Here is a 23233-nt window from a genome sequence, read left to right as displayed (position 1 = left end):
AGAACTTAACTGACCCCAAAGGGTCAGTCATAAGTCACAGAATGGTCAGTGCAAGCTGAGCCAGGACAAGAAATAACTTCTTCCTTGTCTCCCATTGGTGCGGACATCTAAACATGCTGCACCAGTGAAATTACAGACAGAAGCAGCCAACCACATGGTGTTTCTCATTATGGAAGAAAGAAAATGGTTTACTTGGCTTTTAGGGATGTCATGAGCTCACATCCAATGGCCTGTCCTAGCTACAGCCTTCCTCAATGGAGTCCACAGACTCCATTGTGGCTTCTGGTGGCTTCTTCACTCAAAACTTGAGACTGCCTCACAGCATGGGCAAGTGATGAGGAATAGCAAAGTGCAAACATGCAAACAATGTTTAATATTTCTCCAGTGTGACTATGGGAACTGGAAACCCTAAAGCTCTGTGATACTTTTCATCAGGCCCCTGGGGGTTATGCAGCTGTGTGGTTAACAAGTTGACTATACTGATTAGAGACGGTTGAACTAGTATTGATAAATTACAATTCCTCAAATCTAAAGCCTTTCCTGACATGTTTCCTGAATGGTCCAAAGAAGAGTTTATTTCATTTCTACATTAGACTTAGCAATTAGTTTCTTCAGTCTACTGGCCATGACCAAGAAGTGCAGGAATCCTACCATCTTTCACTCTCTCCTCAGAATCTAGGAGCCATTACAACAATCCGTCCATATCTTTAACCAATGCAGGAGAGTGTGGTCTGTGGATCAGCAGCATCAGCATCACCTGCTGACTTATTAGATGTGCAGACTCTCAGGCTTCATCCTCAGAATGGCTGAATGAATTTCTGTGACTGAGGCCCACCAATATGTTTTCCTAGCTCTCACTCGGAGATTCTGAAGCTCACTAAACCAGTTTACAATTAATTTCAAGTATACAACAGAAATGTAAGTCATAGCTTTTAAATAAATAAATAATAAAGGCTCAATCAACAAAATAGTTCCAGCCCCTTTCTGTCAATTACACAGTCTTTATGAGGTCAATATTGATATAAGCATAAACCAGAGTTGTTATTTCTGACATTCAGCAGATTGTAACTTTCTTCACGCATGCACTGTTTAAGTTGTTTCTAATGAAAATGCTCAGTTTGTGCTTCTACTTAGCACCTATTTAAAATTCTTTATCAAACTGTAATTTCCTCGAAGGCAGGAAACGTGTGTCTCCATAGCCTAATAAATAGGTGTCTAATAAATGGTTGTTTAACAAATGAATGGATTGTGTTTTATATTACAGTTGCTTTGCCCTCCACTAAACAGTGCACTTACAGGTTGGAGAAGATGAGGGTTTTGTTTGTGCTGGATTCTCGACGATTTTCTCACTATTCCTAAGTATGTAGCTGACTTCTCTGAATACAATAGGTTCACAAAAGTTGTTGGATGTACAACAACAACCAACTAAATTGCACCTTTAGTGTTACTGCATAGACTCCAAATAATTTTACTATGGACATTATTTCCATGTACATGTGGGAAAAATTAATTTAGTATGTGCCATTTTGAATATTGTTTAAGAAACATCATTACCTATAAAATGGAGCTTGAGAGCATGCTTGGGGAGATCTGTGGGTGAACAAAGGTAACTGTGACAGACGTACCTCCTTCCAAAAGGGTTTGTCATGGAACAATGAATTAGAAAAGAGGCAATGATACTCAGCCAGGTGAGCCAGGGGGCCCCAGCTTTTTTACTGAAATTTTCTAGTTAAGAAACCAAACTACACAGGCTCACTAGATGATCCAAATTCCAACATTAAGGTAGGATATTTCAAGCCCTTTGATGTTAAACTTTTAGGTTTATCTGCCTTGTTAGTTATTCTCTATGAATGAGAGTATCTGGCACTTCCACAGAAAGGTGGAAATGACAAATAAGCACCTTTGAAGGATCAGATATGTGTGAAGGAAAAACACAGTGTCTGTGCTCAAGAACCAAAGATAACTTAGCAAGGATGATCTGTGCTCTTTAATTTTTATATATACCATATGAAGGAGGGAAATGCTAAGTGTTTTCCTCAGTGGTCTTAGTTATAAAACATTATAGAGGGATACAAGTTTTATAATCTACCTTTCAGTAAAACAAACAAATAAATCATTTGTCTGTGCTTTGGAATCTAAGAGGAACATAAAGCAAAATTAGGTATGTTCATGATAGGTAGACTTCAGCAATGAAGTAGGAGTTTGGAAAACCCCTACAGTCAACCCTAGGATGACTTCAACATGATTTTCTTTCTTTCTCGCTCGCTCTCTCTCTTTTTTTTTTTTTTTTGACAGAGTCTCACTTCGTCATCCAGATGGAGTACAGTGGTGTGATCTTGGCTCACTGCTACCTCTGCCTCCTGGGTTAAAGTGATTCTCGAGCTTCAGTAGCCTGACTAGCTGGGAATACAGGCGTGCACCACCATGCCTGGCTATTTTTGTAGTTTTAGTAGAGACGGGGGTTCCACCATGTTGGCCAGGCTGGTCTCGAACTCCTGACCTCAGGTGATTTGTCTGCCTTGGCCTCCCAAAGTGCTGGGATAACAGGCATGAGTCACCGCACCTGGCCAACATGATTTTCATTTCCATCAAAATGACATTTCCTTAAGAAAGACAAGAAGAGAAAATGGCTATGAATATTAATTTCTTTCATTCTATATTGCTGCTATTTTTGTATATTTATAAGAATAAGATTTTGTTGTTGATTAGGGTTTTTGCTCTATTGAAATAACACCTTCAGGACATGTATATTTCTTAAATGACTAACATGCTTCTGATCCAAGAGGACATCCAAAACTGGACTGAGTATAACATTATCTTCCAAATAAATGTTAACTTTGTGTTTAATTTGTTTAAGCATTTTTCACAGAATTTGTCTCCAGACAAAACTCTTAAAAGTTAGTTTTGAGTCAACACATGTTACAACGGTTGCCTGAAATGACTAAATATTTAGTATTGCTAATTCAAATTCATTTGCGCAGTATTTCACATGCAAAGCTTCAGACTCATCCAGTCTCAGAATGATTCTTTGAAGGCATAAAGCTGTCAATTGTGAACTAAATGGACAAGGTGATGGAAAGTAAATGTCTACCTTCAACTCTGGCAGGTCATTGTTTCTACATGCTATCAGTGTTTTTCATTAGCTGTATTAACAAAGACATCTGAAGTCCTGCCTAAGTCCACAGGCCTCTGAAGGAAGTCTAAACAACTTTGAGTGATTTGGAGTAGAAGCAGTACTAGGCAACAAATTCAAAAGCCTTTTGGTGGGCATCGTCTCTCCTAGAGGTGGTGTGTTTTGCCAGATTTGTCCTTCAGAGTGACAGTTCCATGGTTCACAGGTTTATCAAATACTAGGCCATCACCTCAAAGAGCTTGGAGGGGATGATATTAGCCAGCATTTATTGAGTGCTTCCTCTGTTTAGAATACTACACATACTTCTTCTAATTTAGTCTTATCAAATGACTCTGGGAGGCAGGTGGTGAAAGAAACCAAGGCTAGGAAGTTTAAGTGTTAGGAGTAGGAAGTACAGCTAACAAGTGACACGGCAGAGATTCTAAGTTAGATCTGTGTAGCTCAAAAGTTTATCCTCCTAACCTCTGTGCCATTCTGCAGGTCATCACAGGGCATTCATAGCTAGTGATGGTGGCCATGGCAAATTGAGGGGTGTGAAAACCAGAGTTCTTTTCTACACCTTTCCTTAGCTAGGATGGGAAGCAACACACATATACATTGATTTTATTTGGTTTATTTATGAAGGGATAATTTGCATTGTGTGAGCATGTGTACTCTCTCTCTCTCTTTCTGTCTCCCTCCCTCCCTCCTCCCTCTTTCTGTGTGTGTCTCTCTTTCTCTCTGTGCATATGTGTGAGAAAGACAGAGACAGTGAGAGAGAGAGAGAGAGAGAAATAATACTTAGAAGTATTAAAAGTTTGAAGACCACTCATCTAGTCTCTTCTACTAATTAAATGAAATTAATTTGTATTATCACTTATCTCCCTTATGCATACCCATCTATTTGCAACTTAAGAAAGACTATATTCTTAATTGTTGCATTGCAATTGTTAAATTTATTGCAACCAATGACATCACATTTCTCTATTGCATATTTTTATCTCCCAGTCATGAGGCAGTGGATGTTCTTTATCCTCACCTCCCCCTAATTGTTTCCCTTTGGTACACACTACTTCCTTCAATTTTCAAAAATTCAATAGTCAGGACCTAGAGAGAGCAAGAAACAAATAGATGTTATGTGGAATGAAAACATTACTTCCTGACACTTCCATATTTGTTCTTTCTGGTCTCAAAGTCTCCCAATTAGTTATTCTCCTAATTTTCTGGCAAATTTCAGGAATCCTCACAATCTTCAAATTATCACCTTCCAATATTCTTCTCTTGGGAGTTCCCTGGAAACTTCCTGCCAATATGCAATCCTAGCACCTGAATAAGAGCCATATTTTGTAGACTATGAGAGTAATCTTCCAGATGGCTTATTTTGTAACATTCTGTAAGTTACAGGACTCAGTATATACAGGCATGTCCCCCAAGCCTTTCTAATCAGTGGGCTAAGGAGAGCCATTGTTCTATTCATTATACCATATGCCAATCCCTTCTCAAATCTGGGATCATAATTGATGGGTTTTCTTTTTTCCATAGGTCGAGCTTTTGTTTCATGGCTCTCATGTTCTTGAGCAGCCCCATTGGCCTCAAGCCCTTACTTACCCTAACAGTAAGATAATATCACCCATCAAGGAGTCCTAAAATGCAGTCCATTGGAATTAAAGTGATAGTCTTTGCTGTCCTAAAGCTTATCTGTGCTGGACACGTACACAGCCTGGAGGGCAAACGGATTGCTCAGCAGCTTGCCGGGGAGAGATAAATAGGCAGTGAAGGAATGAGCAGACCCTGGCAGGACAAACCGAACTGGGCAAATCCATAAAGCTACAGCCAGTGAACAAACAACAGCAGTCTCATATTCAGTCACTGGAAATGTGAAGTTTCTTTTGACCTAATGTGTTAATGTGAACCTATGATTCACACAGTCCCAAAAGACAACAAGTTTTGCAGCAGGCCCAGGAACTTCTGTTATAATGTCATCTATGGAAAAGGTCAGGAAAGCAGAAAATATGATCTTTATAATTTTTGTGTACCTACAGGGTCAATTATCTATTAAACAATCATATAAAGTGATCATTTCAGGGAAACACTAAAAGAGACTTAAAAAATAGTCAGTAGATCCCAATGATTTACGTCATAAAGAAACAGACCATCTTAAGTAACACATGGACAATAAAAGCAAGTAGATGGTTGCATTTTAACCAGGGCACTAATGGAGGTGCTATGGCACTGTATCAAAGTAAAGTTTGCCATCTTCAGAATTGCCCACTGGAGTTTTAAATACAGCTGTATAACTTTGAGTCAACAACTGGTAAGCATTCCCCGACCACTCTGAGCATCATTCTTTGCTGCAGGTAAGAATTAATAATTCATCACTAACATGTCGTGTCAAACCCATTTTCTGAAATGGGCCTGAAATGTGTGATTGACTATAACATGAAAATTGGCCATTAAAACAATTCCTCGTGTTGCTGAATGGTAAACATAAGTTATTATGAGCAAAATCACAGTAAAAATAAATGAGCAAGACCAAACTCATAAGAGACTGGATTTGAAATTTCAAGTGCAGGCTGTAAGCCTGGCGGTTACCAAGTCAAGCACTGGGTACTCTGTAAAGCTTAACAGTAGGAATGGATCCAGATACTACAGCCTTTTACTTTTTCTTCTGCAGAAATTTAAAGCATTTTTATAAATACTAAGCCAGATACTGCTCATTCAATAAATGACTCCTGGGAGTATAGAAGACATTTGGGGGATTAACTCTTTAGGCCACCAAGCTATCATTCACTGCCTAAGAATAATCTTTATTAAGTTAGGAAGAGCAATCTCCTCTGGAACATCTCACAGCTTAGAAGCCCCAGATTCTTGCCAATTAAGCTTTTCAAGTGGGAACATTTAAAAAGAAAATTGCATTTGCACTACTATTGCAGAATAGGACTAATCACAAAGATTAGAACAGCCTTGTCATCTTCAGGGGTTAGTTCCACTGGGATGGACCCTACCAGGACACTAGTACTAAGTCACTCAACCCTTGGCTGGCTGTTTTGGCATGTGGAGTAACAACACTCCCTTTGTCTTATTCTTGCTTTCTTCTAATTGCCCACTTTCATTTTTGTGCTGTTTGCTCCTCCTTTCATAAAGATACCTAGAGAACAATATATTTTAAGCATCCACCAGCTCAAACACAATGCCCGTGTTTGTCTCATTTCTTATTTCTTGATTTGTTAATGTTAACTTTTCATTTCTTACTTTCTTCTTTATTTACCCTTTTTGCTGATTTCTTTAACTTGCAAGCATTTCCCCATAAATATTTCTCACCCTTTCTTTTGTTTTCTTCCTTTCTCTCTCTTTCTCTTTTTTGGTCTCCAGTATTTTCCAGCAATGTGTGGCTTGCCTCTTCTTGATCCCTTAGCCCTGCATCTGTTTGTTTGCTGGGCTTTTGTTTATATATGGGGGATGGGCTTGGCTGGAGAAGACAGTAGGTTTTTGTTGCTTTGGGACCTCCCTTCCTCTAACATCTCTTGCTGATCTTTTCTTTTCTCATTTTTTTCCTTTCTTTTCCCCCCAACCTCTCTGGTCTTCCACTGATCTTGTAAATCATACTTGGTCTTAAAAAATTATGACATTTTCATAGTAACCAAAACAGCATGGCACTGGTACAAAAACAGACACATAGACCAATGGAACACAATAGAGAACTCGGAAATAAGGCCACACACCTGCAATCATCTGATCTTTCACAAACCTGACAAAAACAAGCAATGGGGAAAGGATTTTCTATTTCATAAATGGTGCTGGGAGAACTGGCTAGCCATATGCAGAAAACTGAAACTGGACCCCTTCCTTATATCTTGTACAAAAATCAACTCAAGATGAATTAAAGACTTAAATGTAAATCTCAAAACTATAAAAACTCTAGAAGAAAATCTAGGCAATACCATTCAGGAAATAGGAACGGGCAAAGATTTCATGATGAAGATGACAAAAGCAATTGTAACAAAAGCAAAAATTGACAAATGACATCCAATTAAAGAACTTCTGCACAGCAAAAGAATCTATCATTAGAGTGAACAGACAGCCTACAGAATAAGAGAAAATTTTTGCATTCTGTCCATCCTACAAAGGTCTAATACTCAGAGTCTACAAGGAACTTAAACAAATTTACAAGAAAAAAACAAAGTAAGCAAAGGACATGAATAGACACTTCTCAAAAAAAGACATACGTGTGGCCAACAAACATATGAAAAAAAGCTCAACATCACTAATCAATAGAGAAATGCATATTAAAACCATAATGAGATATCATCTCATGCCAGTCAGAATGACAACTATTAAAAAGTCAAAGAACAACAGATGCTGGCGAGGTTGTAGAGAAAAAAGAACACTTTTACACTGTTGGTAGGAGTGTAAATTAGTTCAACCATCATGGAAGACAGTGTGGCAATTCCTCAAAGATCTAGAGGCAGAAATACCATTTGAGCCGGCAATCCCATTACTGGGTATATAACCAAAGGAATATAAATAATTCTATTACAAAGATATGTGCACACTTATGTTCATTGTAGCACTATTCACATGGAAAAGACATGGAGTCAACTCAAATGCCCATCAATGAGAGACTAGATAAAGAAAATGTGGTACATATACACCATAGAATACTATGCAGCCCTAAAAAGGAATGAGATCATGTCCTTTGCAGGGACATGGATGGAGCTGGAAGCCATTATCCTCAGCAAACTAATGCAGGAACAGAAAACCAAACACTGCATGTTTTCACTTATACATGGGAGCTAAATGATGAGAACACATGGACATATGGGTGGGAACAACACACACTGGGGCCTGTTGGGGAGGTGGGGGGATGGAGAGCATCAAGAAGAATAGCTAATGCATGCTGGGCTTAATACCTAGGTGATGGGTTGATCTGTGTAGCAAACCATTATGGCACATGTTTACCTAGTAACAAACCTGCACATCCTGCACATATACCCCTGAACTTCAAATAAAAGTTAAAGATAAAAAAAAGTATGACATTTTATTTTCTTATATCTTTCATCTAACTTTGAAAAAAGTAAAAACTAATTAAAGCTTACCCTCCTTAAAATAGAAAAACGTTCAAATGGACACATACAGTTGTGTGTGTGTGTGTGTGTGTGTGTGTATAATACATACATAATATATAAATAAAATGTACATAGAAATGTATATAAATACGTACAGTGTTGCTTTATCATTGATAGTGACCCTAGTAAATAAAACAAGAACTGGTTGTACTAACGTCAATACGTGGAAATAACCTACTAGAACTACACAAGCCCTGAAATGGTCTTGGAAGCATCAACACAGATTAATTCTTTTATTTTGGAATATAGCAATATAAACATTTCATTGGATTCATTAGTATTATGTATTTAAATTTAAAATTAACATTGATCAATAGCAATACATTATATGCAACATACACATACACACACCCTATTATTTTATTCACAGGCAGGTCATTTATATATAAACTTTTGCATAGTCTAAAACTCATATATTAACTTATGCTACCAAAATACAGCCTAGGTAAGCAGAGAAACAAATAAAACAAATGGACAAGTATATATAAAATAGACTGTTTTAGAGATAACACAGGACAGATTTTATTAACTAATTTATGACCTACAGTCTGTTGGCAGAGGCCTTCCTCCTCCCTAATTTCAGTCTTTCTGAACAGGAAAAACAGACCAGAAGGCTTGATGGTGTGCAAATCTCACATCTTTATCTCTGCAAGAGCTTTATTTGGGGGTCTGCAAACAGAAATTCTCACCATTTTCCATTGATTGTAATGTTTGATGTGTTTTCTCTTTGCTGAGACCTTCACTCTGGATCATTCTGCCAGGTTCCTTCATTATCTTCAAACTATCGGCAAATGATTTATTGACAGGTAACTATATTCATAGACAAAGTGAACTCATTCTCTGGTTTGACACTGTAGCTCTCACTTTCTTCTATTGCACTGTGACTCCAAAAACACCCAGGCTTGCAGCAACTACTATTGCACATATTAATCAGAAGTTTCTATGGAGTGCTCCTGCTTTGAACTCAGCAAAGCCACAGTGAAAATGGCAGTCCCTTTGGGAGATACTATTCAGATTTAAAATGGACTTTAAAAAAATTGCACTTCTGTCTTGAAATCCATTTGTGCTAACATGGGTCATGTAGAGGAAAAATTACGAAGGCAATGAAAAGAGAAAGGTCTTTACATGGCTAGGATTTTTTTTTTTTTTTTTTTTTCAGATAACAGCTTCCACTCCACTTCCATCCTCACCCCTCCCATATACCCAAATCCCAATCTGGGTACATACAGTAAAATCTTAAATATGCACATTAAGAAGCAAGTGCAATCTAGTTATCTGAAAGTTCATACAAACGCTTCTCAGTCTTCCACCCAAATATTACACAAGTGAAATGACAAAATGGGATGCCTCCCACTCTCTTCCACACGTTTTTCTATAGGAACATAAGCGTTTGGATAACTGAATAGGATCTTGATGGGAAATTTAAGCTTCTTAAGAATTCAGTGAAAGATAAATGTGGTTTTATTAATACATACATATGCTCAAACCGTAGATATACAGTTCAGTTCTAAAATAAAGAGACTTACATAATGTGTGCCAAGAACGAAGGGAAAGAAATGGAACAATGCAAGGAGATATAAATTTTGGTAGTGACTTAGATCCTACAATGCAACAACACCTGAACAATGGGAAGCTAATACCTTGATTCCACAAGGTTTAACCTCTTCCTCCCCATCACCTGCCCATTCCAAGGTTTTCCTAACCCTATGGCTGCAGCTTTCACTGCCTAATGATTCCCCTCAATGGGAGACTATTTGGAAGCCAGAAAGGAATTCGCTGAGGTCACTCAAGGGTAGTGGAATTACATATGTCACATAAAATGCTCTTGCTAAATTGATGCTAGAAAAACAGAATGGCAAAACCTTCACCCAAACCCTATTGGGAGCGTGAAGTTAATGGAGTGTGCTCATCTGTTAGTGAAAACTCTCAGGTTACAGTTTTCTAAATCCTATAGTCCTCTTACAAATGATAAGGGATCTCAGCTGAGAAAAGCAATGTAGCTTATTCCTATTTGGGATCCCTTAATCCAGGTTGAGGGGAGGGGGTAAGGGGGTTGGAATGAAATAGAAAGAATTCACCAGACAACTGAAGTTAATAGCTGTCCTGTACATTATCAACAAGGAGAAAACTTCACTTAGGTAAACTTACAGAGTGTTGAGATCTTGGCTGTCAAGACCCTCATATCCCACTCCAGGAAGTTATTGAAAATAGTTCTTCTCCCTCCAGGCTTTATTGCTGGTGAATTTGTGGGTTATAATAGTATCTCACATGTAGGACATGTGACCATGCATGAAGTGATTTTCATTCATGCAGACCTCATCTGATTGTCCCCAAAATTCTTGAGGTGAATGTTTATTACCTAATTTTTAAAGATGAGGAAACCAAGGTTCAGAAAAACTTAGTATCACACAGCTACTAAATGGATGAGCTAAGACTTGAACTCACACCATGACTTTCCGCCTCAAAGCTCATGCATTTTTCCACTCAATCAGGTTACTCCCTTCCACCAAACCAGGCCAACTTTCATTGTCCCCTACACCACCATCCTTCTAGATATGTGAACCAAATTCCTGAGAGTCTGCTTTTACACCTCCTAGTCCCTCATCATCTCCCTTGCCCCACGCATCATCCACTCCTTTTGATTTCACCTCTCTAAAATAGAAATGAAATCCATCCACTTCTCTTCATCTCTACCACCATGATATTCGTACAAGCAGATATTATTTTTGCTTTCCAAGGCTCCTGTTTGGTTCACCTACATTGACTCTGATGGCCCTCCAATCTGATCTACTACGTTGATGCAAAAGTAATCATGGGTTTTGTAATTACTTTTAATTGCAAAATACGCAATTACTTTTGCAACAACCTAATATTTTCCAGGTTGCTGCCAATATGAACTTTTCAAAAGACCACTGTCACCGCTTGCTGAAAACTCCCTCATAGACTCTGGCCGTTTCCTACCCCTGCAAACACACTGCCTCAAGTCCTTTCCATCTAGCTCTCAGCTCAAGCAATGCCCTCTGCCTTTCTCTGCCTTCCTCTGTAGCAGATCAGCTACATCTTCCCAGTACAATCTCATGGCAACATATATCTCCATTTTATAGCTTTTATTCCAGGTGAACTTTTACTCATGTCTGTGTGATATTTCATCAGTTTGCCTCCTACACTTGACTGTTACTTACTTGAATGCAGGTTCCACTTTAGCCTTAGTACATAGGGTGATGCCTGGTTCAGAGAAAGCATTTGACAAATATTATTGAACAAATGTAGAGCTTCTCTTTCTTCTTTTTCTCTTTTTCCTGCCCTCTCTCCATTCCTCTACTCTCATCCTTATTCCTTTCCTGTCCCATCTTCATGGGACTTTGCTCTCTTACTTAGTCTTCATTGAAAAGAAATCTGTGCCAAAGCAGTAAATATGGCAACTACAAATGTTGTTCTCCCTAAAGCCATTTAATTTCAACTAGGACACTCTTGATGCCTTAAAAGACAACAAAATAATTCTCTAAAGCTGATGTTTTAGCTGTTCTCATGAGATAGGGAAGATACACCCTATTTCATGAGTTCTCCGGGGAAATTCTTTCCCAGTTTAACCCAGTTGATATTGGGAGGTATCTTACATTTGTAGCTGCTCAGGCTGCAGTTGTGATATAATTGTCAATGCCTGCCCATGAACTGTCTTGATCATAGCAGTTCTTACTGTTGTCAGTTCATTTGAGCTATAGGCATTATTTTAAAACAAGCTTTGCCTGTTAGGAGAAGAGAAGTTGCACACCTGGCAAAACCACTCAAAGAAAAAGGAAGGAGGAAAGATTCCCACCCCCCCCCCCCAACACCCCTACCAGTCCAAGAGAGAGAAAGAGAGAGAGAGAGATCCTTTCAAGGCTCAGGTAGTACTGGCAGAAAGTTGTCTGGACCCAAGAGACTTATGGACCCCACCAAGCATGCTAGATCTTAATGCATTTGTAGGCATATGTTTAAAACATAAAATAATTAGCTCACTGAGATGTGTAGCAACTTGATGGGCATTCCTTGGGTTATGAATGGACAACTGCATTCTCTTGTAGGCCCATTTGTGGAAAGAATATAGTCTTGATCATCACCTTCTAGTAGAAATGCAGAGCGAGAAGTTCTTTATTTAAAAATGCTGCATTTTGGCCCAAAGTATGTTGGCATGATGCAGAAAAGCACAGATACGACGACTTAGTTGAAAAGTTAAAGCTTTTTAAAAGTTTATCTCACCTATATCTTCCATATTACTTATGCACAGGGGGAGACATATGAGTTTTAAATAATCAGTCTAAATAAGAATCAGCCAATAACTTTCTTTTAGAGAGTTATTTCTCTCTAAAAGAGAATAACTCTCTGTTAGAGAGTTATTTCAATAAATTTAGCATAAAATACTTAAGTGCTAAGAAAACATTGTGTTATTGATTAATTGGAAGAATTCTTTCTTTCTTAGCGGTGAATCTTATAATCGATCATATATGAGATTCAATAAAAATAAGTCAGAAATAGAGAGCCATTTGATCTACACTTTGATAAAGCTGCGCTGCTTCCTCATTACACAAACACCATATGGCCCCCACTTGCCTTAGCAAAGAGTGAACTCTTGCCAAGACATGTTAGCGCATGGGATACATTCTCTCCACATCTTGGGTGCCACATCAGATTAAGTGTTACATTCTGCTGGGGTGGGGTGCTGGAGGATGTGGAATTAGAGAAAAAGACTGGGGTCTGAGGGTAATCTAGGGGGACAAGTGGCTTTTATCAATGAATTTGCTAGCCCAGTTCCTCCCACCATTGCTGGTGAAAAAGATTTCAAGCTGTTAAATTAATAAGTATGAAGTGAGTATTTTTTGCTTTATAAAACACGGTACTTTCAAAAAAAAAAAAAACCTTAAAAGGGGGAAATCTACATTGAGAAGATGTAGATTGCTACAGAAGAAAGAAGTCTTTAGAACAAGGGTGTCAAACACAAAAACCTACAAGGGACAAACAGGTAACACCAATAAGCAAAGAGGACATGCTGTAAGACATTAGAAGGTATATCATGCTTCATTGAAACACAAATTTTAAATCATTGAGTGGGCAAAATTACATAAGGGCCACCAGTGTGCATCTGCTTCTACTTCTTCAACACCTGAATTGTTTACTTGACAGTGTGCCTAACTTATCTCCACCCATTTCAGATCTAGCCAATATTTATTGATTGGCCTCATGCCCAGCATTGTGCCAGGTGCGTTCACAGACAGGACCATTTTCAATACTCATTAACCGTCCAATGAAGTGTGTATTTATGTCTCCATCGATAGATGAGGAAATTGAATCCCCTAGAAGTTTAAAATGTCTTGGCCAAACCCACCATTCATTGCTCTGGAAGAAACTTGGGAAGCACTACCATTCTTTTGTTTCTTAACTTTGAGCCAAGGATATCAGTTTGAGTAAACTTGTTATCTGTTCTCTGGTAGTTTATATGCTGTTTTGTTCCCCCAAGGCAATACATGATGAGTGTGTCACTATAGATATAAATAACTGCACAATTAGATACTCAGGGGGAGAAATAATTTTGGTTAAAATAATCAAGGCCTCTGTTGCAGAACAATAGCTATAAATAATTCAGCCTTTTCTGGCTCAAGCTCTTTGACCAAAATTCCAATTCTGTCACATGTTAAAACTCAAACTGTCAATTTGAGGAGGTTCTGCTTAATTTCAATTTTGTCTCAAGTTTAGACAAGTGAAGAGCAACTCACAAGAGAGTGTGAGTACACTCAACTCACACAGTTAGAACCATTCTTTATGCAGCTTCAGCTATCACGTACCATGCATTTCTGAGAATGCTATATTCCCCAAAGCACAGCAATCCATTTTTATTTTCTTTTAAAATAAAAATAACATTAAATGAACCATTGACATTAATATTTATAGTAATTCAATGTCTTTGAAAGGTTCGTTCACAGAAGATTCCCTTATATGTGATTGCAAGCAATTAATTTAAAAATGTAAACGTACTTTTACATTTAACTAGAAGTCATAGTCCTGACTATCACCTCACCAGCTAACCTTTCCTCAAATATAAATATATTTTAAATTGGTTTTACTAATTCCCTAGGTATTTGGAAAATCCTACTGGTGCAAACTAATTATTAATTCATAGTCCCCAATTCTAAGCCTTACACGTATGACCTTAGAAGTAATGGCAGCTGCTCTTGCCTGCTTTATAAGAATTGTTACTGAAACTTGTACGTTAATAATTTCCAGTGATTATAAGCCATTATAAAAGCTCTCAAGTTACCTAGAACTCTGGAAATAGCTCTTATCCATGTGGCACCCCAGGAAAACTTGACAACCCCAAAGGGAGTGGTTTTGAAAATTACGTTAACAAAATATAAAGTGGCATCATCCAACTCTCAGTTATTTATAGATGCACTGCAGGGAGAATCAAGTGGTCTTTCCTCTATAAGCACACCAAGTTTATTGGCATCCACCTGGCATTATCTGACATGGAAATCATCTGGTCAGTGAAAGCATGAATATCTTGACATATCAGTTACTTGTTCACTGCCCACCAGTGTTTTGTGGCCACCAGTTGGGAAGCTCTGATTTAGAGAATGATTAGCAAAAGAGTGAGTGATCAAGTAAGTTTGCAGCAAATCATGTTTCACATCCTGCACCATTCAGGTAATGAGATTTCTCTTTGCAGAAATGCTACCCATTGCATGAAGACTTGGTTTAAATTCATCTGTCTCTTATATACCCGCTTTTCCTCCAGAGTGTTTAGCATAGGACTTCAAAAGGCATTCAATAAATATTTGCTGAATGAATGTAACAGGAATTAATAACGCAAAAAAATGTTTTTGAAAGATAATTGATGTCAAATGGTAGGCAGAGGAAGCCAGAGAAAGTTCACCAGTGATAGAAATGCTGCGTACAATTTGGTACAATGCCCAAAAAAAAGGATTTACATTTAACAAATAACCTTTAAAGCCAGGTTCTTTTATGTCCACCACCCCTGGACTAAGCCATATTAGTGGTGGGAGAATCCCAGCCAAACAAACCCTGACAGCAGTTTGAGAAAGGGAAGTATAAACAATAACCAAATGTTAGAAAGGATTCTGTGAAGCACTTTGTCATCAGTTGTTCAGGAAACCTCTAAGAATAGAATAGCACACACACATACACATACACATACACACACTATAGAACACATCATTAAATTCTTTATAAAATAAAGAGGACAAACTGGATAATATGCAGAGGGTCCTAACACTCTCGTGATTGCATGAAGGGTGATAAACATTACGATATTTTCCCTTTCATTGAGCCCCCAGGCCCAAGTTAATACAGTGTTGAGGTATTTTGATTGGTTTGATCAATATTCTGGGCCTAGATTGTTAAAGGCAGTTTCCTAACTTTAAAACACCATGACAGAGAATTGATGCAATCTGCACCATATATGGAGGTAAACTGAGGAAGCTATGTGATCCAGAAATAACCTTCCAGGGATCAGCTCAGGCCAGCCACAGCCTGATGGCCCATGTGCCAAGAGGGGTCAACAACTGGGTATGTCTGCAACCCACTCATCATTTACCAGTGCTCTATGGTCCATACATTGAGAAGCTAATTAATTTCATAATATCAGATCATTTCTCAGAATGATCACCCTAGAAACGAGCTGTCAAGTAAGTTTGCAGCAAACCATACTTCATATGGTGCACACTATACTTTTCTCAGGGAGTCAAAACACGTATTAGTAAATGAACATATTAAGGCTCTGAGAAGACCTATTTCCCATTGTTTGTTTTTTTTTTCTCCAGTATTTTCCAACCTCTTTTAACCAGGGCACCTAATAACATCTTGCAGATCTAAGGAGGCTGCTGAATCGTTAAACCTTCCATGCAAGCACACAGTACTGTGACTCGAAAGGGTCAATGCAACAATATAGGTCCTAACTGTCTTTAATTGGAGGATTAGTTCAGACACTGGAAAAACTTAATCTTTAAGAAGGAATCCTCCTGGAACTTTGTTAACACTAAAGTGTTAAATACCATAAACAATATTATTACCCCCAAACAGGCTGCTGAGGAGCCAGGGATGAGTAGATTCTAGCCGTGAGACTCCCAGTCATCTGCAATAATTCATAGGCCACTGGCAAGGATAATTCTAAACATGAGATCTAAAAACCCTATGCATACACCGCCCCCTTGCCCTCCCTACCTCAGGAGACTTATCTGTCTTTCTGGTTATATATTCCCTTGGCTGTTAGTGTAATTAGTGTATAATAACTATGTACATATCAACTCACAGGAAAAACGGCAGACGTGCTGGCTGATTTGGCTTGGGGCCATCTCATCGGCAGGGTGAGACAACCTGGTATTAAACCATCTGTTATTAACTGTATATTCTAAAATAGTGTTTTGTGTCTCCTGGGTTGCTGACTCTCATTGACAGCAACAGAATGTCAAGACTCATATTTTTGTGAGCAGCACTGAGGAGATAAACTTTAAAACATTTGCATTGTCCCTTCTGTTCTGCTGCTTGTGCTATTAAGAATTTTATTTACTAAAATGTCCATTGTATTATACACGGTGCTTTTCTATGTTTCATTCTCACGGAAGTGAACAAGTTTCATTTAAACTGTGTCCTTGCGAAAGTTATGCTTTCTAGAGTCAAAGATCCTAGAGAAAATTGGCCATAGCTTTTGTCCCTATGACTAGGCAGTTGCCAATGCCTGTATGAAATCAATAGTCTCACTAGGGAATGGACTATCACTTGCATTTTTTAAAAAGGTGGTCATTTTCTCAAATCTGCTTGTTTGCACTGATTACTTTTCTTTAAATTAACTTAAGTAATTAATTTCATAATATCAGAAATCTGAAATTGAGTCTTTGTGCCACTTGTTGCAGTCAGTAGCACAAACCTGCTCCCCAAACTCAGGATTAAGTCTGTATATGACAGAAAACAACAGTATTCCTTTGAAAGACGAGCAGTCAAATCATTCAACACAATTATCCAAGTTAATTCAACTCAAAAAACCACATCACCATGAAAAATAAAAATAAAAACTTTTACCTGATTCCAAATCACTTTTGACAGCTACAAAAAATTGACTTTCTTTGCAAAAGTTTTACCTATGCCCCAGAACTCAGTTGAAACAATTTTTTTCCTTTCCCAGTTATCTCTTATCATTGGCTATTCCCAAATATAACTAAAATTTCCCTGCAAGTCTGTCAAACAATTTCACATTTCCGTGTTTAATTACATTCAGATTGAGATTTTTGTACACATAGAGAATATAGCCAGATTTTGACTCAACTGACCACAATACCTTTGACATAAAGCCTTTATACACCGTTCTTGCCATATATAAAAATAGACATACGCTCCTTGTCAAAACACAAGAGCGAGCTTCTTTACATTGTCTAGAACAAAGAGGCCAGCTCGGCTTCTATTTTTCCTCAGTGTCTCAGAAGGTGTCCTTTATTACATATGCAGGACACAAGGATTTTGCTGCTGTGTAAATGAAAAATGATACCTTCAGACTGCCTTTTTAGTGACAAATTAGGCTTTTGCAGACCATCATACTGCCTGTGGTTTTAAGAACCCCCTTCAGATTTACTATCACTTCCTTGGGGACTCAGCCTTCCTCACAAAGCACCCCAAGGCTAATTTCCACTGTTTTAGAGTGTAACAAAGATGAGAAAGTTTGCTCATCACGATAGTATAGAAACGCTTGCCCAGGAAAAACACTCTCTGGAATGTCTAAAGTGCTAAAAATCATTCCCTCTGTGGATTCTTGGTGTGCAAAACAGGCGAAAAAGTTGTCTGGAGGTATTCGCAAAGCATTGTATTTGTTCAGGAAGGAGTTGTGGGGTTAGAGGCTGAGCAACGCCTCTTACTTTGCTTCCTGGGTGAGAGCAGACAGGCGTGCCACTTAGCAGAAACAAGCAGAGAGAGAGTGGTAAGACTCACCGGCTTCCCCATTTTTCCCAGGACGGGGGTTTTTGTTCCTCTGTGATCTGGAAGAGACAAACCTGTAGGTCCTCCAAGCAGGCTGGTCTGGGGCAAGTGCCGGCTCTTTGCCTCGGATCAGCTGAATGGCTGGGGCGTTCAGGAAGCTTGCTCTGTCCAGCTCAGAATCACTCCCCCTCTCCAGGGTGTGTGCTTACACGCCTCTCAGTCAGCGCAAAAATCCGCCAAACTCAGGTCAGTCTAACAGGTTTCCTTATATAGGTAAACATGAATTGCATTCCTGGTGAAAGAAGTTAACTAGGAATCCTGGTAACCTGGTTAACTCTACACACGCCAGAATGGCTCAGAGTCGGTCAGCCTGCGTAGGGGTTTGGTTGCAGTACAAAAGGATTTGTGCAATTTAATTAAAATCATCTTTATCCTGGCAGTCTGTAAAATTGGCCCTTGTAGTGTAACTGTGAGTCAACAGCTAGTATTTTATATCATGGGCTGTGACCAGCCTTATATTATCTGAAGGCATTGTAGGGGAAAAAAGTGTAGCATTTTATAAGTTGTCTTTCATGTTTTTAAAACCAGAGTAATTGAACTTGAGATTATTTTCAAAGAAGTGAATAGAACATGTGACAGAAAGAGAATGTGAATAAACCTCCATCAAGTAAGGCTCAAATGCCTTATTGAGCATAGTAACGAACAGTTATTCAACTTTCCAGGCCTTGGTAGATAATGCAAAACAATCATTTTGAGTTTTCTCCCTTTACAATGCAGTAATTGCTACTGTATTTTTTGATGGGCAAAATGATAGATAATGACATCTATTCCAGTAACAACCCTCCTAAGCCCACATGCTGATGTGTTATTTGATGGTTTCAGGAAAGAAATCTAAGACTTGCGAATTTGCATACTTGGATGTAAACATTTTTAAACAACTTCCTCGATTTAAGAAGATAAGAAAATATATCTTTAAAAGAACTCTATAGCTCTTCCCCTTACATTTTACATACTACCACCTAGTAAAGTAATAATTTTAAAAATTCTAGCCAATTCCACTGAAGACAATATAGAGACTTGAGACTTTCCTATGTACTGGAGACGAAGATTGTCTGCTAAAAAGGACCCATCTCAAAACAAAACACTTGTTTTTATTTCGTCCATGGGTTGACTGCTCCTTGAGTAGTGACAACATTATTAAAAATAGCTCAAGGCTGTTTTAGGTCTCTGCTTAGGACAAGCGAGAGAATGAATCTTCAGATGCCACCTAAGCGAGCACCAACACAAACCAGTGTCAAAGAGCTTCTGCTGAGATGAGTAAGGAACAAAAATTGCACTGCCAGGAAGGGTAACTATTTTTGAATAGCAATTTCCACTGGGCAAAGACTTGTGCATACAATTTCTCTTCTTATCTCTGTAGGAACACTGTGAAGTGTGTAGTATTTCCTCTTCACAATAATAAAGTTGGCTTACAGAGATAAAGTGATTGGTCCAAAGTCTCATGATCAGTTTTTGGCAAATCCAAAACCCCAGATAAAGAATTTAACTCCAATAGCATTTCCCAAAATAGAATCAACTTTAAGAGACAGAAGAACATTAAAATGGCAATTTTCCATGTTCAAATATAATTTTTAATAATCATATGTCCAGAGAATTTAAATGCAATATACAAACTTATTAAAATACTTTTTATAAAGTCATAACTTACTGCTAACATGACTCCCTTTAAATGTCTCCAGAAAGATCATAAAATGAGATAGAGAGTGTATTTTTATTGAATATAAATTTGGGTTATAAAATATTATGAAAATATAACTTGGCAAATATTGCACACATTTTTCTGTTCACAGTACTCACATTTCTATTGTATCAAGTTAAGACTCATCCTGATTCCTCCACTGGAAAAAATATCAGTGTTTTCTACTTACTGGGTTTTCATTAATCTTAATGAAACTCTGTACCATGCTAGGTAAATGGCTTTCACTAATATAGTCCATTTATGATCTGCACCCTTTGTGTCCTCATAATTCCCACTGAAGCAAGTTCTGTTTATGTAGAAACTTTAGACTTTATTAACATGTTGTTGCAAGACAAAGAATGCATTTTTTTCCCCCAGGACAGGCTAAACCTCTAAATGCCTTAAGCTGGTCTCCAATTTGTTCTTAGAATTATTTTTCTTTTTCTTTTTTTTTTTTTTTTTGAGATGGAATCTTGCTCTGTCATTCAGGCTGGAGTGCAGTGGCATGATCTCGGCTCACAGCAACCTCTGCCTCCTGGGGTCAAGCAATTCTCCTGCCTCAGCCTCCCTAGTAGCTGTTATTACAGGCACCTGCCACAACACCCAGCTACTTTTTGTATTTTTAGTAGAGATGGGGTTTCACCGTGTTGGCCAGGCTGGTCTCAAACTCCTGACCTCAGGTGATCCTCCCGCCTCGGCCTACCAAAGTGCTGGGATTACAGGCATGAGCCACTGCGCCTGGCCTGTTCTTACAATTCTAAGCAAATCATTTAGGCTTTAAACACAAAATATCATAGGCTATAATTGTTGAATTGGAAGGTCAAAATGAAATTTGGATCTCAAAATAGCATATTTCAAAGAGGAAATACAGTCCTCGGCTAAATGCATTTTAGAGGCCTCAAGAAATGGTTTGGGAAAGTCTGGATCACTGAAGCAACATGAATTCAACCTAACCATAGAGGACCCTAGTGAAAGAGTACTTACAGCTAAATAATTACACCATGCCAAAAATAGCACTTACGGAAAACTAAATAAAATACAAGACTTATTTGAAGGAGAGAAAATATCATTGTGGTTTAAAGAAAACATCAGGGGATAGAGTTTAGAAATTCCTAATGATATATAACTAATGAGTAGTTGAGCTACAATTTAAAGCTCACTCCATCAGACTCCAGAAAGCTCACTATTTCTACACACCCCGAGTGTACCACAGTAGCCAAAAAAGAGCAGATGCCTTAGAGTCCAAAGATATTTCAATCCCAGTTCCATCTCTTGGATGTGTGACCTTGGATACATGCTTCTGAGCTTCACCTCCAAAGTGGAAGTGAAAATGGCTCAACATATTAGATTACTGAAAGTACCTAAGGAGATTTCTTTTCAATCATTCTTCATATATCTGTTGACGTTGCTTATGGTCCAGGCATTCTGCTACATCCTAAGAGTAAAGCCATAAACAAGCTTGGCATGTTCCCCACCCTCAGGGAGCTTACAGTCTTACAGAAAAGACTGTGTATATCTATATTATGGGATGTGAAAATCAAATGTTTCCTAAATTTCTCACAACACAAGAATGTCTAGCTGAAGTTCCATATAAATAAGCAATATTAATAAATGAATGTTGTCCAAGCAACAGCTTTCACTGTAGTTAGTGCAAGTTACTCTTACTAAACTGAGGTGGACCTTACCATGATTAGACTGGGTAGACCTGGGCTGAGCCAAATCAGATAAACACTGGAGAAAAGTAAAACTTGATGCATCAGCCATATCATGACAATGTCCTTTTATCTAACAATTGAGGAGGACAATTACATGCAACTTGAAAGCATCTTGAAGATGCTCAGGAAGCTGGATGGACAATGGAGTGATTTTTATTACTAATTCTGCACATAAAGAAGTGATGGAAAAGCATAAGAAAAATTTCCTAAATATTGTAATCAGTTATCAGATAGTCAATCTATTGTTAATTCACTTCTGTGCAAGAAACATTTAATTGGTCATACTATGAATGAGGTTCTGTGCAAGATAGACATAGAAAAAGATACACGGAGATAAAGAATGATCCCTGGCTTTAATAAAAATGCTTTCTAGAAAAAATGTTCCAATGTCCAGTAGCTGTGTCAGTCAGAATAAATAAGGATATGCTCTGGTAACAAGCAAGCTCCAAATCTCAGTGGCTTAGAACAAAAGTGAATCTGTCGCTCATGCCGCATGTTTACATAGGCCAACAGGGAGGGCGCAGCTATCCATAGCCACTCAGGAACCCAGGCTGCTGAAGGTTCTTTTTAACATGTACTTTCACTGTTGCTGATACAGGAAACAGGGATTTGGTGAATCATGTGCTGGATTTTCAAAACTTTACCCCATAAGTGACCCTTAAACATCCACTATCCTCTTGTTGGCCAAAGCAAGTCCTCTGGCTCTGCTTAACTTCAAAGAAAGACAGGAGAATCAATATACATGACAAATGATTACCTGACAGCTATGACAAATCAGCCAGCTGAAGAAGAGTAACATTTTGGCTAAGTTATTTTATTTCACCAATTTATCCACTAGCACCTGTGTGGAAAGCACTATAAAAGGGCCTTACAGTCAATTTGAGTACCTTACTCTTCTGGGACACTTATAATGTCAAGAGAGAGCAAGGTTCTGCAAAGTCTAGCCCAAAGTGGGCTGTCCAGGACATCCTTTCTAAATATTACTATTTCCTTCAAGATTCATCAGAACCACTGATAATCTTTGAGTCCACCTTTAGGTCTCTGCTCTTAGGGAAATTGGATCTAATCAGTCATTTCTGAACTTAAAATGCCAGTCATTATGCCATAAGGGGTATTGAGTCTGCCTGCTTAATTGACCCTTTCTGTTAGTGACTTGGGTGATGAAATAAAAGACAAGTTGATTTAATTTGCAGACGGTGCCAAATTGGATAACTAACACCTCAGAGGATTCTATTATAATTCAAAATGACCTAGAAGAGTAGGATTAAAATGACATTAAGAAAGGAGCTTATGTTCAACAGAGATAAATAGAGGGTTGGAATTAAAGTATAGAAAATATATGTTAGAAGAAAATAACTATATTGAGGTAACAGCCTGCAAGTTGAATATAGGCTGGCAGTTTAGCACTTTTACTTATAAAGGCTGTCGGGATATATTTTAAAATATGGTGGTCTTAATCTTGGATGCACTGGAAAATAGGTGCTTCTCAGAATACTGCTTCATTGGGGATCCACATTTTAAGAAATAAGAAATCAGAGCACATTCAGAAGTGAAAAGAGAATTTTCCTAAAGACTAAGTGCTCTA

General features: G+C 38.2%; 1 protein-coding gene across 1 annotated transcript in view; it reads right to left on the bottom strand.

Moving 5' to 3' along the window:
- The window catches only part of MID1 (midline 1), a 414458-nt gene extending 395831 nt beyond the window's left edge, over positions 1-18627 (bottom strand). Inside the window, exon 1 of the mRNA XM_033201032.1 lies at positions 18208-18627. The gene's annotated coding sequence lies outside the window, so the exon portion shown is untranslated. The remainder of the gene's footprint in view (positions 1-18207) is intronic.
- Between the last annotated feature and the right edge of the window lie 4606 nt (positions 18628-23233).

This window comes from Trachypithecus francoisi, unplaced genomic scaffold (genome assembly GCF_009764315.1).
Source record: "Trachypithecus francoisi isolate TF-2019V2 unplaced genomic scaffold, Tfra_2.0 Lachesis_group6, whole genome shotgun sequence".
Classification (NCBI taxonomy): domain Eukaryota; kingdom Metazoa; phylum Chordata; class Mammalia; order Primates; family Cercopithecidae; genus Trachypithecus; species Trachypithecus francoisi.
Note: the sequence above shows the minus strand (reverse complement) of the source record. Positions and strands in the feature narration are given on the sequence as shown.